This window comes from Oryctolagus cuniculus, chromosome 3, assembly GCF_051225735.1.
Source record: "Oryctolagus cuniculus isolate XC-2025 breed Fujian yellow rabbit chromosome 3, ASM5122573v1, whole genome shotgun sequence".
In the NCBI taxonomy this organism is placed as follows: Eukaryota; Metazoa; Chordata; class Mammalia; order Lagomorpha; family Leporidae; genus Oryctolagus; species Oryctolagus cuniculus.
The window spans coordinates 21,619,194-21,634,336 of record NC_142869.1 but is presented as its reverse complement, the minus strand read 5'-3'; the positions used below and the strand labels follow the sequence as shown (position 1 = coordinate 21,634,336).

The window sequence follows — 15,143 nt, the reverse complement described above, 5'->3', positions numbered from 1 at the left end:
ACTTCTGGGTGTTTTCCTTGGTTTGCATTAAAGGCTTCCTGGTGGGAGAACATGTATCTTACAGAGTCTCGCTACCCCCTGTGGCTGCCCAGCTGAGTCTCATAACCCCAGTCATCCCCATGAAAAATGGCAAGACCATCTTTTTCAGTTGCAATGCCTGCAAATGGTGAGGATTCTTGAATCTCCCTTCCTATATTTCCATATTTCTATATTTCTATGCCACCATCTTGCAAAGATGGAGTTAACGTTGAGATGAAATATGTGGTAATGACCATGATCATGATGATGTGAATGATCAACTCAATCCAGAAGAACCACTCTCCTTCACCCTTGAAAACATTCTGGTTCTTTCTCTGGCTCAAGCCCACTGCCATACTTGGTTAGAACACCTGGCAGGGCAGTTGTATAATTTGTACTTCAGTGCCTCTGTCAATAGGTCATCAATTTGACTCACCTAAGGGGATATGAGGTCTTATCTATCCCTAGTTCCCAGTGCCTGGTACAATGTAGATACATAAATGTTTGTGTGAACTTTCCAAGTTCAAGGTGATGACAATTTATTGGGCATATCAATACAACAAAATTTAAGAAGATATTATGACCTACCAGAATTTAACCTGCATAAAACAAATAGGAAAGAAACAAAACCAAGAATAGATTTCTAGCAGTCATCTAATGCATTTATCCCTTAAGGATATCATCAAGAATATTTTTGTTTCTGACTCAATCCATTTCCTCCTTTTGGAAGAAAAGGGAAAGTCCCCTAATAAATAAATAATAGCCCACCAAAATCTTTGACCTAAAAACAATTCAGAGACTAGAAAGGCTTATATAATTCTTCAAACTGTGTTGTCCATTACTTGCAAATGTCCACAGGTCAAATTTTTTTACAAACGCCATTTTTCCCCATATTTTGAGGGATAAGCCCCCCACATCCTTTTTAATAGTCACAACTGTGTCCAGTGTATTCCTTAAGTCTCAAAGCCTCAAGTCCAGTGGTGTGAGTTATAAGCTCAGAAACTCCTCCTCCTTACATGAGAGAGGTCTACAAAATCAGCTCCATAAAATATGCACTTAACCAAGAAAGCAAGCACTCAGTGTTCACCAAGTGTGAGCACTGCACGTCTGCCACTTCTCCAGATAAGAATCTAACCAACCACTTTGCCCCACAGCCAGTCCTCTTCATGCAGAACAGCTAAATAGACACAAATCTAAGCTAATGGAACCCCACCCATATAGAACAGATTCTCAATAACAATAGTGGGGGTGGGGGCTACTTGGAGGGATAAGTGGAAATTTTGCCATCCTTTACTTTCTGGAAATGCCAAGATCTGTTTTGTCTTCATATTAAGTAAACGAATTACAAACTGTAAATGCGTCAGTTCCTTGAAAAAGGAGGTGCACAAGGTACATTCCATCCCCAGATCAAATTAAACAATTTACTCCACAGCCATGTGCTTCCACTCACAACGACGCTCCTCTGAGCTTCTCAGCATTAAGCAGGGACATTGCTCAATGAGAAAAACTACTGTTTCCAAATGCCCAGACTCTACTCTTTTTTTATTAATTTCATGTTCTATTTATTATTTTTGAGATAATATAGTTATACTTAACATTAATCTCAAAGGCATGATGCTCCACTAAACAAAAAGGTCAACAAATGAAAAGTAAAAAGACCACAGTGCAGCAAAATAGGCAAGGGCTATAAACAATAATCAAATGAAAAGATGTCCAATTTCACTCACATAAAGTAAATAGTCACAAATCCTTAAAATTATAGTAGTATATTATATCTAGCAATTTATTGAACAAAGACTTTAAACAAACATTGACAAAACACTATATTTTCAGCAAAACTGACACATACAGGCATTTCTTTCTTTCAAATTTTAGTTCCCACAAATAAGGGGAAACACGCAGTATTTGTCTTTCTGTGTCCAGCTTATTTCACTCAACAGGATGCCCTCCACTTCCAACCATTTTGATACAACTGATAGAATTTCATTCTTTATAGCTCCACAATAGTTCATTGTGTGTGTGTGTGTATACACATATATGTGTGCTTGTGTATGTGTACATATATAAACACACTATATTTTGTTTATCCATTTACCTAATGAAAGACACCTTGGTTGATTCCATACTTTGGCTATTGTGAACAGTGTTGCGATAAACATGAAAATTATTGCAACCACTGCAGAAAATAATATGGAGATTTCTTTAAAAATTAGAAATAGATTTGCCACATGATTCAGCAATCCCACTACTGGTATATACCCAAAACACATGAACACAACATATCAAAGACATACCTGCACCACCAGACTCCTTTGTTAATCATGTTCATTTCCCCAGCTGATTGTGTTCATTCTTACAATTAAGGGATTGCTAATCTGATATTTTCTTTTATTTCTTTTTTGCCTTCTGTTTTTCCTTCACTCTTCCTAGAGGAAGAAAGTTATTCTCAAAGATCAGAGAAACAAGGCAAAGTTTTCTTGACTTGGGACATGTGTCAAGCCCAGGAAGAGTTATAGAAAATTTTCACTCAAAGAAGACTCATACGTGCCTAGAACTGGGTGGCCAGGTTTGCTTCACTTTCTTGCATTCTGGGTTTCCTACATCTGAGCCACCACCAATGTGCAGGAGACTTCTGATGTCTTTAGAAACCAGTGCTTTTGAGTGCTGGAATGCTCTAGAGGTGCACAGAGACATGCAAACTCCCTTGGTCAGGTTGAATGGCTCCATTATTTTGCTCTTTTTGGTGATTTTAAAATCTGTTTTCAAACATTTTTCAGCCTACCTGTTTTTAAAACTGTGTATTTCAATATTGAGTAGCTCACAACAAACTGAGTACAGTTTATCATTTGATTGTCTAGAACCTGAGACTAAACCTGAACACAAAACACATGGCATCTATCTCTGTTTCTCTCAAGCCCAATATTGTGACTGACATATAGCAAGTGCATGACAAAGATAGTCTAGTGAATGTAGGAAACCATCAATGAAGCCTCAAGATAAAACTCAGAACTGGGAGGAGTGAGGGAAGACAAGGGAAAAGGGAAGGAAGCAGCAGCATAACACACAGCTGGCATTTCAAGAAGGTAAGATTTTCCTTCATGAAATAATTGGGGAACCATGAAAATCATTGTGTAAAAGCTTGTTGAAATACGGAATTCAGGGGGATGGCATTGTTGTGCAATAGATTAAGCCACTGTCTATGATGCCAGCATTCAAGACCTAGCTGCTCTGCTTCCAGTCCAGCTCCCTGCTAATGTGCCTGGGAAAGCAGCCAAAGATGGCCCAAGTGCTTGGGCCCCTGTACCCACATGCATGATCTGGATGGAGTTCCTGGCTCCTGGCTTCACCTTGGCCCAGCGCTGACCATTGCGGTCACTTCAGGAGTGAACTACCAATAGAAGACACCTCTTTCACTTGCATGCTTCTTCCTTTCTCTCTTTCTCTCTCTCTCTGTCTCCCTCCCTCCCTCCCTCCTTTCCTCTGTGTGTGTGTGTGTGTGTGTATATATATATATATATATTTGTCACTCTGCCTTTCAAATAAATAAGTTTTTTTTTTAAAGAAAAAAAGGGAACTGAGAGCTAAGTTAACTTTGGTGCAAACAATTTGAAATCTCTGCATATGAGAAGTCTTCAAAAAGTTCACAGAAAATGCCTATTATGAAAAACACTGTGCATGTGAAAAAGTAAAATGCGTCTTCACAACAGCAAGAATATGTTTGTGAGTTGGGGGCTGAAGTGAGGAGGGAAGGGCGGGTAGGCATGGAGACAAAGACCACAGAGCCTACTGCTAAGGAAAAGGGGGTGCTGCGAGCCACGTTGTGCCAGCTCAGCTGTATCTATTCATCAGGCTGCGCCCATGCCCATAGTCTCCACTGCTTTTTGCCTGAGTAAACGAAACCTGAGGATTGTTAGAGCTTGTGCCCTTGTTTTCTCAGCTCTTTGAGTGTGCTGTCAGCCAGAGGCACTGGCCACGCCCCTATCTTTCAACACTCTCCAGGGGCTCGCTCTATTTATCAAGCAAACAACTGCAGTGCAGCTAAGACTGCCTCCAGCTTGGGCTTTGGGGCAGCTGTTCTGGTGACTTGCTAACCCGCCTGAGGAGCTGACAAAATCAACTTTCGCTATAGGGATCTGCAGAAGCATCAAAGGCTGCCAAGCCTCCCTACTCCTGCCTTTCTGAATGGACCAAACACGCCCTTCTGCAGGTAGAGGACAGGACTGGGGAGAACCTCCTTTCCAGCTCTGCCAGTAGCCTCCTCACTGCCATTGTCGATTTAATCCTATCACCTGATCCTACAGATTTTGTCCACATGTTGATGGTAGCCCTGTCCATTTGTCTTATACAAATACTCCTCATAATAGATGCTGGGTAAATAAAGGCATCTCAGTCAAATGTCTGGAGACTCATCCTGTATCACATACGTACACACAAACAAAACCTGCAAATTGTGAAGTCTTGCTTCCCCCCAGGAAGCCCTTCCAAGCTGCACAGGGCTATGTGGTTTTTTTGTTGTTGTTTTGTTTGTTTGGTTGGTTGGGTTTTTTTTTTTTTTTTTTTTTTTTGACAGGCAGAGTGGGCAATGAGAGAGAGAGACAGAGAGAAAGGTCTTCCTTTTGCCTTGGTTCACCCTCCAATGGCTGCCGCGGCTGGCGCGCTATAGCCGGCACACCACGCTGATCCAAAGCCAGGAGCCAGGAGCCAGGTGTTTCTCCTGGTCTCCCATGGGGTGCAGGGCCCAAGCACTTGGGCCATCCTCCACTGCACTCCTGGACCACAACAGAGAGCTGGACTAGAAGAGGGGCAACCGGGACAAAAGCCAGTGCCCCGACCGAGACTAGAACCCGGGGTGCTGGCACCACAGGCGGAGGATTAGCCTATTGAGCCGCAGTGCCGGCCAGGGCTATGCTTTAAGAGAAAGTTCTTTGGAAATTGATCAAACCAAGATGGCAGTATAGATTAAAAGTCAAGATCTGGGCCGGTGCCGCGGCTCACTAGGCTAATCCTCCGCCTTGCGGCGCCGGCACACCGGGTTCTAGTCCCGGTCGGGGTGCCGGATTCTGTCCCAGTTGCCCCTCTTCCAGGCCAGCTCTCTGCTGTGGCCCAGGAGGGCAGTGGAGGATGGCCCAAGTGCTTGGGCCCTGCACCCCATGGGAGACCAGGATAAGTACCTGGCTCCTGCCGTCGGATCAGCGCAGTGCGCCGGCCGCGGCGGCCATTGGAGGGTGAACCAACGGCAAAGGAAGACCTTTCTCTCTGTCTCTCTCTCACTGTCCACTCTGCCTGTCCAAAAAAAAAAATTTTTTTTGAAAAAAAAAAAGTCAAGATCTGTTTCAATTCAATACCTACCTACTGTGTCACCATCTAGAATAATTGTTACATTCCACAATATGAATACTTTCTTCTCTGAATTCTACTCCATGATATATAAATCTTACACATTCATTTGACATGTACTGCCATTACCGTTACAACCATCTTAGAGTATTGCCAATGCTAACACTATCAGTTCTATGTCAAAAGAACCCCAATTCTGAACAATGACCCCCATGGTAGATGTTTCGAACTCCAACTGCACATCAAATCCATCGGGAAAGCTGTTTTAAAAGACTGATGTCCTAAACAGCACTCTGACCTCAGAATCAGCCCTTAAGGCATTCAGATCTAGCTAAAAAGCCCATGAGAGTTTCTCAGGCGTGGAAAGCCAAGACACTCTGGAAAAAAAAATAATGACCTAAATGAAAAATCTCTCTGAGTGAGATCCCAGCAGAAAGAATAGGCCATCAAAGAAGGAGGTACCTTTCTCTGAAGGGAGGAGAGAACTTCCACTTTGATTATGGCCTTGTTTAAATAAGGTTGGAGTTTGTGAACTCAAGAGGCTTCCATAGCCTTGGCAGCTCATGACAAGAGCCTTGGATGATTACTGACATCAGAAATAGGAGTGTCAATTGTTAAATCAACAACAGGAGTCACAGTGCACTTACTTCCCATGTAGGATCTCTGTCCTTAATGTGTTAAACTATGTAAATTAATGGTAAAACTACTACTAAAACAGTACTCTATACTTTGTGTGTCTGTGTGGGTGCAGTCTGTTGACATCTTTATTTAGTAAATACTAAGTAGATCTTCTGTATATAAAGATAATTGAAAGATAATATTAAAGATAATTGAAAATGAATTGATGAAAAATGGGATGGGAGAGGGAGTGGGAGATGGGATGGTTGCGGGTAGGAAGGAAGTTATGGGGGGAAAAAGCTGCTATCATCCAAAAGTTGTACTTTGGGAATTTATTAAATAAAAGTTTTTTTTTTAAAAAAAAGATTGCTTTCCAGCTCCACCTGTGGTTTTCTGAATCAAGATCTTGGGGTTGGAGGTCCTTAGAACCTGTGTCTGTAACCTCATCCCCGGTGATAAGCAGCAGCCAGCTCAGGCCCAGTGCTGGTCTGGAGTTAAGATGCGCAGCCCAGGCTGGCACCGTGGCTCACTAGGCTAATCCTCCGCCTTGCAGCGCCGGCACACCGGGTTCTAGTCCCGGTCGGGGCGCCGGATTCTGTCCCAGTTGCCCCTCTTCCAGGCCAGCTCTCTGCTGTGGCCCAGGAGTGCAGTGGAGAATGGCCCAAGTGCTTGGGCCCTGCACCCCATGGGAGACCAGGAGAAGCACCTGACTCCTGCCATCGGATCAGTGCGGTGCGCCGGCCGCGGCGGCCATTGGAGGGTGAACCAACGGCAAAGGAAGACCTTTCTCTCTGTCTCTCTCTCTCTCTCACTGTCCACTCTGCCTGTCAAAAAATAAAAATAATAAAAAAAAGATGCACAGCCCAGCAAATGCATCTGGGGACGTTAGCAGGGTCCTCTGGGTAGAGCAACACCTGCCAAGCTCCAGACCTCTCAAAGGGCAACTACTCCCCAGAGCACTTGTGAGAGCTATGGCAGGGAAACTCTACAGGCCCTGGGGCTAGAAAAGGTCTCAAAGGAGATACTTCTTGAGCCAAGGCCTCAAAAGACAGTCAGGATGGAGATCAGTTCTCCCTGCTTCCTCTGATAGTGTCAGCCTCCTCCCCCACCCCGCCTTTCCCCAGGCTGCCCATCCATCTGTGAGCTCCCTGTGGACACGAGGGGAAAGTAGAATCCTGGAAGACCACTCAGGATTTCTCTGGAGAGCAACTTGAGCATGCTCCACAAGTATACCTGTGGATGTTTGCACCAACTCGGTATTTCCCAGCCCCACTGGGGATGTTGGCCAAGCTGGTGCCATAAGCAATGGGGTCAATCTTGAACCTAACATAAGTCCCCACCCCCATTCTGTTATAAAGCCTCCAAGAAAATCATGGAGGCCAAAATCACTCCTCCCTTCCTCTTTACACCCTTCATCCTCTACTGTGGACATTGTGTGAGATGCCTCCTAATTCTCACTTCTTTAGCCTCTACCTGGGCAACACTCATCTCTCCTTGTCCATTTGGCTTTTTCCTACATTTTCCCTTGGATTCTCAGCAGACTAACAGCAGAGCTGAATAGTTATCCCTGAACAAAGCAGAAAGAGCTCAAGATTGACGCTAAAATGACCTCCCACTGGACAATGAGATCCTCTTCTCTTCAGACTTACAACGTCTACCATAGACAAAGACACAAACTCAGGTCTGCAGGTTCTTTACAGCTACGGTCTCAGCATACGCAAAAAGGTCCCTGGCTGCCCTTCCCCATGACCTGTAGCTGTATCTGTTTGCAGCCCTAAATAGCACTGGCTTCCCAGTCTAAACTACTGCCTCTCGGCCCCAGTCCCACCACCACCCCTAGGCCCCCAGCCCTGGATCAGCTAGTGATAAGTCACAGGGCAAGCACTGAACAGATCTGCAGTCCTCTCTCCTGCGCCAGGTCTTTCTAAGTGCTAATTGTTTCCAGCTTTCTCCCTACTGCTCAGATAGCTGCATCTGGGATTCTTGTCTCACAGATGTACTTGTTTGTGTGACTCCAGGCTGGACTTTAAGTTCCGTTCCCTTCCCACCAAGGAAGGATCTCTAAATCTGGAAAGGTCTGTCCCGAATTCTTTGTTGCTGTCCACCAGCACCTCCTACTCCGGAATCCACACGACTTAGAGCAGAGGCTGGGCAGAGGTGAAACTCTGCTGTTCAATGCTTCAGGCTGCAAATATCCAGCCAACCCACCCCACAATACACATCCACATTGGCAACCAGCAGCAGGGACTGCCACCACCCCTCCCTCTGACCTCCTGCCCAGTTCTCCAGCAGGGAACTGGCTGCCGTGTCTCCCAGAAGAATCTGCACACAGCTCCAGTTGAAATTTACAAGGAGTCTTAATCACATTTTTTCCTAAAATTCCAAGTCCATAACATCGACAGAACTCCTTTCATCCAATTATTGAGTAATTCTGTGGATGGAAACAGAACAGTGGAAACAAGGACCAACCCGTCCTCCGCCCACCCATTTTACGGTTTTGATTTTTCTTTCTTTGTCTGCAGCGCTGGTGTCTCAGCCAGGACTGCCTCTCTCCCTTCCCAGGCTTTTGTACTTTCCCTTTGGCTATCACAGTCTTATTTTCTGTGGGTGCTCTGGCACAGAGGGAAGGAGGGATCCTGTTTGGATTCAACCTCCAAACATTTACCATACTCTTAAAAACGAGTTTGCATGTTCCCTACCACCCAGGGTCCTGGGGCCAAGTGCATTTTGTCCATTTTGTGGTTTCTGTTGTGTGGTGCTCAGGGCATGGGCTATCGATGTAGTCTTTCTCAAGGTGATTGCAATGACACTGATTCCCCGGCCCTCATTAGTGACCCCTGTGGAGTTCCAAGTTCCTTCATACTAAGATAAATTCAAAACGTCTTGAGCTAAGCATATGAAATCACATCACATAGCAGCAGTAGTAGAGGAGAGAAAACTGCAAGTCCAGTCGCTTGCATGTCGTAGATTTTGAAAGCCGGGGAATTCCTGCTCCCCAGAGCATCACTGGGTCAAAGGGACAATGACTTGTTCTTTACCATCTGGGAAGTTGGCACCGAGTGGCTATGACAGGTATCTGATTTCACCGACTAGATAGAAACTGATAAAATGCAGACCAAACTCCATAACAGCCTCTCCAAGGCATTGCCATACACATCACATTGCATTTTGCTACATTCAGTGTTTTGTGCAGAGACCACCTGCTTAGACTCTCCTATTGCCGAGTTTCTGCAAGAGCAGTGGGGATTTCCTGAGAAGCCAGGCTCAGCTGTTGTTGACCCTCGTCGCCTACAGAGCAGCCTCAAATGCCAGCCAGAAAGCAAGGGAGAGACAGGCACAGATGGAGAAACAGGGGGACAAGATTAAACCCAGGGCACTCTGCACCAGAGTTTGACATGCTTTTCCCAGATCCAGAGTGTGATCCTAGTATCTCACTGTAATTTCCTGATGCTTAACTAGAAATCTCAAACTCATCCCAGGCTGGAACTCTGGATTCTGGGCCTGCCTGAGGCCTGGGGACTGCCATGGGCCTTCGACCTTAGTGACCTCAGCCCTTCTAGTTTCGATCTAAATCCTACCTGCATCTTCACTTGATGAACTTCCACCCTAATGCAGGGCTCCAGATGCTCAGCCCGGATGCTGCCTCCATTCAATGACCAGGACCTGGATATTGCTGATGAAGGGCTATGCTGCAAGGCACCATTCCCACAGGTCGGCTAAACTGCAGATTCCCGAACTCACTGACAAAAAATGCACAACTGGAGGAGCATAGCTCCTTTCTTTCATGTTTTGGAAGCTCCAAGCTAGAAGTCAAAGCTCCAATGAAATAGCTTGGCCTCCTGGCCAGGAAACACACACACACACACACAACACACACACATACATGCACACACTCAAGTTGTGCATTGTGAGATGAGGTGGGAAAAACTCAAACATGGGAATCTAGAAACCTGGGTTCTGCTCCTCGCTCTGACACAACCTTGCTGGGTGACCTAGGGAAAACCTCTTCACCTGTCTGGTCCCAGGCTTTCTCTCTCTCTCCAACATATGTTCCCAGGAAATCCAACACATCACAGCCCTGCAACCTGACTTTCCCACCTAGGCTAAAAGCATGACACCTTGGCACAAACAGTGACCAGGGAAGACCTGTCGAGAAACCAACATTGGACAGGACTCTCAAGAAGGAAAAAGGCATACAAAGACAAAAATGAAGGCCCAATGCAGGAACAAGCCTACTATATTCCAGGAATGGCAGAAGGCTAAACAAAGAGGGCAAAAAACAGCTTTTCATACTCTCAAGTCCACTGCACCAGCCACTTTATCACCGGGGGTCGGGGGTGAGCCACTCTAGTGAGGTGCTTTTGTTTGCTCCAACAGGAAGGGTACTTGGTAACAGAGGAACTTCCACACAGCATTGCCCTTTCAAAAACATTTCAAAGCCCTAAGGCCCTGCCTTCCAAACTCAAATTCCAACTCAGTGAGGTGAACCTGTTCGAATTCAAAATGTTCCATGTGCTAAAATTATTTAACAACCAGCAGAGGAAGAGAAATGAGATTAATGGATGGAGACAGGTTAGAATGGGGAGAACACAGGACTTCTAGTGTCTTTGCTACTATCAGATCAGGATGTGTATCTTGGAGAAGATGTCTTTGAAGATATCCCTGGGAATGAATTGATCTCTTTCTGGAAATTAAGAGTAGAGGCTTCCTTTGAGGTCATGGTATCCCAGTAATATGCACCTTACTCCAAGGTCAAGTTTGCATCTAGGCACATGAAGTCTGGAATGTGCCCTGCCATCTGCTCCTGGTTTGGCTCCACCCTTTCACTGCCCTAGAACAGTACCCAAGATATATTGACTATGAGTAACTGGGGATAAGAGCAAGAACTCTGGAGCCAAAGACTGTTTACCCGTCCTTCTGAACAACCTGTTCTCTTTTCCACCATCAGAATCAGAACTCCCTCCCTCCATTCCCCTCTTCCGCCAGCCCTCAGAGAGAGGCCACATTCCTAGCTTAGGCAATGCATTCCTGCTGTCCTGACACACACTGCCAGAGTGGGCCAGGCAGGCTCCGGAAAGAGCCAAGCTACCCACCCATGCTTGTCTTTGGCCAAGGGCTTCAAGCCAAACCATGGCGTCAGAGTGGCTAAGGTCCCTTGATAAGCCTCATCAGCTCAGCTTTTAAAATTAATCATGGCTTGCTGATGGAGGTGATGAGAGTTACATCAGACATCCCTCCAAAGCCCAGATTGAGTGACTGTTAATTAGGACAGGTCTGAAGGTTAACGCCTTCCTCACTGTGGGGACAGCTAGCAGATCCAAATCTGGAGTGGACTTCAGGGTGGGGAGGGTTGTTGATCACGGGATGAACAATAACAATGGAGCTGTCCTAATACGAAGAGTTCTCTCAAATATTAAGTCACCAGTGATTTGGATGATTTTTGAACCAATGTCCAGTGTCAAGTTCTTCTCTAAGTAGGAGTCGTTCATTCAAAACATGTAGTTAGCATTTGTGTGTGTCATATACTGTACCACACTGGAGATGTGGGGTAATGAAATGATTAAGACATGCTCCTTGCTTCAAAGAATTCTCTTTAGAGTAATGCATTGGTTTATTTCTTTTGAGAAGACAGGGTGAAAAAAATCACTATATGAACCTTTCAAAGTCAGTAACTGTCAAAAACGTCACCATTAGCTGTATTGAGAACCCTGTCTGCAGGGACCATGTTATGGATACTGGCAGATCTATTGATAGATATATTGGTTTTTCTGATAATTACTCATAATATTGATAACTAAGTTTGAGTGGTTACTATATATCAGAAGCAGTTCTAAGAGGTATATGTGTGTATACATACGCATATATATATATGTGTGTGTGTGTATATATATACATATATGTATATATGTTCTCATAATGCTGGTAAGTAAATACTATCATTCTCCTGTTTCAGTTCTGACTTGACTTTACAGATACAGAAACTGAGGCTAGGATTGTCTGTGTACTTTGCTTATTCCTTGAAAAGATTTCCAGTGACCCCAGTCAGAACTGCTGATCTGATTTAAGTCCCTTGCTTTATTAAGTCCATTCATTCCAGATTTGTGTCTTCTAATTAGTAGCTATATTTCTCAGCAACGTAAGAGCCACAAACCCTAAACTGTGACATCATTTAGTCACTCAACAATGATCTATTTGGAACTCTGATGTAGTAAGGACACAATGAGGAAAAATACAGGTTATACCCTCAGAAAACAGTCTCACAGAGATAAGTGGAAAGAAATATGATAGAAAACAAGTAGCAAGTACTGAACCCAATGGGCTTGTAAGATACCAGCACAGTGTCCAGGCTGACATTGGCACTTGGCCCACTAGTCCTGCCTAAAGCTCCCAGGACTGAGTCCCTGGGCCCCACGCCCTTATGTATGGCTCATACCTTGGAGTTGCACCATTTTATGGCCTAAGACCCTCTGCCCAACTCAATCTACCAGCACTCATGTTATATAATCACAGCCAAAACAACACTAAAAATTTGCTCTGTGCAGCTCAGTGGATTGAAAAATGCAGAGAACATAAAATCAGAAGCGCTTTCAGCTCTGTTGATCCAGGATCTATGGAAGGTCTAGTGGCAAAGAGAAGTCCAGGGGACTAAAGAACAAATGTTTAGAACTCAGAGAAAGAATGAGAAACATAAGAAAGAACTTAACCTGAGTGACCACAATTCATCAAAAAGGAATTGAGAAAGAAACTTGGTGCAAACATTATTCAGTTCTCTCCAGCATGAGAGCTACAGAGCTCCGGTCTTGGGACAGCCCCAGCACCCTCAGGACTCACAAAGAAACATCAAAGATGATCGAGTTCCTCAACAGATGGTGCGGGGGTTCTTCATCCTTCTGTGGTTTTCCTGTGCTGTGCTACCCTCAGTATTTCCTACTGCAGGAGAGAGTCTGCATCCCTAGCAATGTGCATGCTGAGTTCTGCACTTTCTCTGGTTGTAGGTATCTTTGGTTATTACCAAGAGGCAAAAGGCACCAACATAATGGTCAGAGATGAATGCCCACCCCTACAGAATAGCTGGTAGTTAGGAAATAATGGAGATTAGATATGATACCTATGGATATCAGATTGCTGGCTTCTCAGGGAAGAATCCTGCTCTTGTGAGTCACTCATGACAGTCCTCTGGAAACAAAGTACTGGCTTAATTTTATTAATTTATTTATTTGAAAGTCAGAGTTACAGAGAGAGAAGAGGCAGAGGGGGGTGGGGAGAGGTCTTCCTTCCGATGGTTCACTCCCCATTTGGCTGCAATGGCCGGGAACTGCACCGATCCGAAGCCAGGAGCTTCTTCCAGGTCTCCTACGTGGGTGCAGGGGCCCAAGGACTTGGGCCATCTTCTACTGCTTTCCCAGGCCACAGCAGAGTGCTGGATCAGAAGTGGAGCAGCCAGGTCTTAAACTGGTGCCCATATGGGATGCTGGCGCTTCAGGCCAGGGCGTTAACCCGCTGTGCCACAGCACCAGCCCCAAAGTACTGGCTTCTATTAAACAAACTCTTTGAAAGGCAGAGCACCTGGCACAGTCACCAACACAGACAATGGCAAGGAGGCCTCACTGGCTTCATGAGTGAGAAATAGGAAGAAATCTGTTGTCACTGAGATCAAACACATTGCTTGAATTATAGCAAGAGTGGCCGTCTTCAGCAGCCTTTCTTCATCATCACAGTGTCCAGGAGGCATTGTGCCCTGTACCCCTCCATCTTCCTCACTGGGAGATTTGGTTCTTTGTGTCACTATCTGTACAGGGGAAGGGTTTAGACCCCACACTCTCATTAACCTCTGGGTTGAACAGGGAAAGGACAGCATGAATGACTTGGAAGAGACCTATGATGAATATAGGAAAAGTACCAAAGGGAATACCTAGAATTGTCAGCTACATGGCACCCTTGGTGGCATTATGACCCAGAAGGTAACACACCTAATCGTTAGAAGACCTGAGAAATTTTATATTCCATAGAGGTCTTTAAGTAAAGCCACCTGGGTAGAGATTGCCTCGTGGGTAGATTATCATTGTGGGAGCAACCCGGACTAGACTAAGTTACTGGAATTAAGACTTATTCTATGCATCTGCTCTCCCACAATATGGTGCTGAGAAGGGAGAAGCAGCTTCTACACAGCTGCCTCCAGTTCAACCAATAAACTGTAGGACCTGCTCCTGATTGGAGGAGAGCAGCATACTCGGCGTGTGGGTAGCAGAGTTGGGATTGGTGGAAGAGGACTATAAAGGAGGAGAGAGACAACATGCACCAGGAACATCTATCTGAAGGAACACCTGTGCAGCCCCCGAGAGAGCCAGCCGGCGGTGTGCCGCTCCCCCGCGGAAGTGGGGAAAGTGGCCAGGGGGAACCGCCCTTCCACGGAGGTGGAAGGGACAGTAGCCAACCCGGGAAGAACCAGCAGCAAACCCGGGGAGGGCCGAGCAGACAAAAGAACAGCGCAGGGTCCTGTGTCGTTCCTCCACGAAGACGGGGAGCGACATAATGGTGCCGTGACTCGGATATGAAGCCTAGGCAGGGTTTAGTGTCGTTCCTCCGCGAAGAGGGGGAGCGACATAATGGTGCCGTGACTCGGATATGAAGCCTAGGCAGGGTTTAGTGTCGTTCCTCCGCGAAGAGGGGGAGCGACATATCATAGCATTAATATTTCTCAAATACTTGGGAGTGTCACAGTACTAAGTTGCACTGTGCCCCTGGATCAGGATTGGCTTATGGATATATTACATTCCACTCTTATTTATTTATTTTTGTTTATTTGAAAGACAGAGAGACACAAAGAGAGAAAGAGACAGGCAGACATAAATCTGCCATCCCATGGTTCTCTCTCCCAAACGCCTGCATCTTCCAGGACTGAGCCAGGCCAAGGTCAGGAACCTGGAACCCAATCTGGGTTTCCCACATGGGTGGCAGGGGCCCAAGCACATGAGCCACCACCTGCTACCTCCCATGGTGCACATTAGCAGGAAGCCAAATCAATAGTCAAGCTGGGACTCAAACCCAGGCACTCCAATAAGGAACACAGGGCATCCCAAAATGCATCTTACCCACTGAGCAAACGAGTTATCTATCCTACTTCCCTGAGAAGCCAGCAACATTTGCCCCTTGTGTCATTCTTATCTGGG

The 15,143-nt window shown here is 45.6% G+C and overlaps 2 protein-coding genes across 9 annotated transcripts in view; one reads left to right on the top strand and one right to left on the bottom strand.

The window, feature by feature from the left end:
- Positions 1 to 15,143, top strand: part of PNKD (PNKD metallo-beta-lactamase domain containing) — a 552,090-nt gene that overhangs the window by 5,415 nt on the left and 531,532 nt on the right. The window lies entirely within an intron of this gene.
- The window catches only part of LOC149127282 (uncharacterized), a 421,278-nt gene that overhangs the window by 303,859 nt on the left and 102,276 nt on the right, over positions 1 to 15,143 (bottom strand). The gene's annotated exons all lie outside the window — the stretch shown is intronic.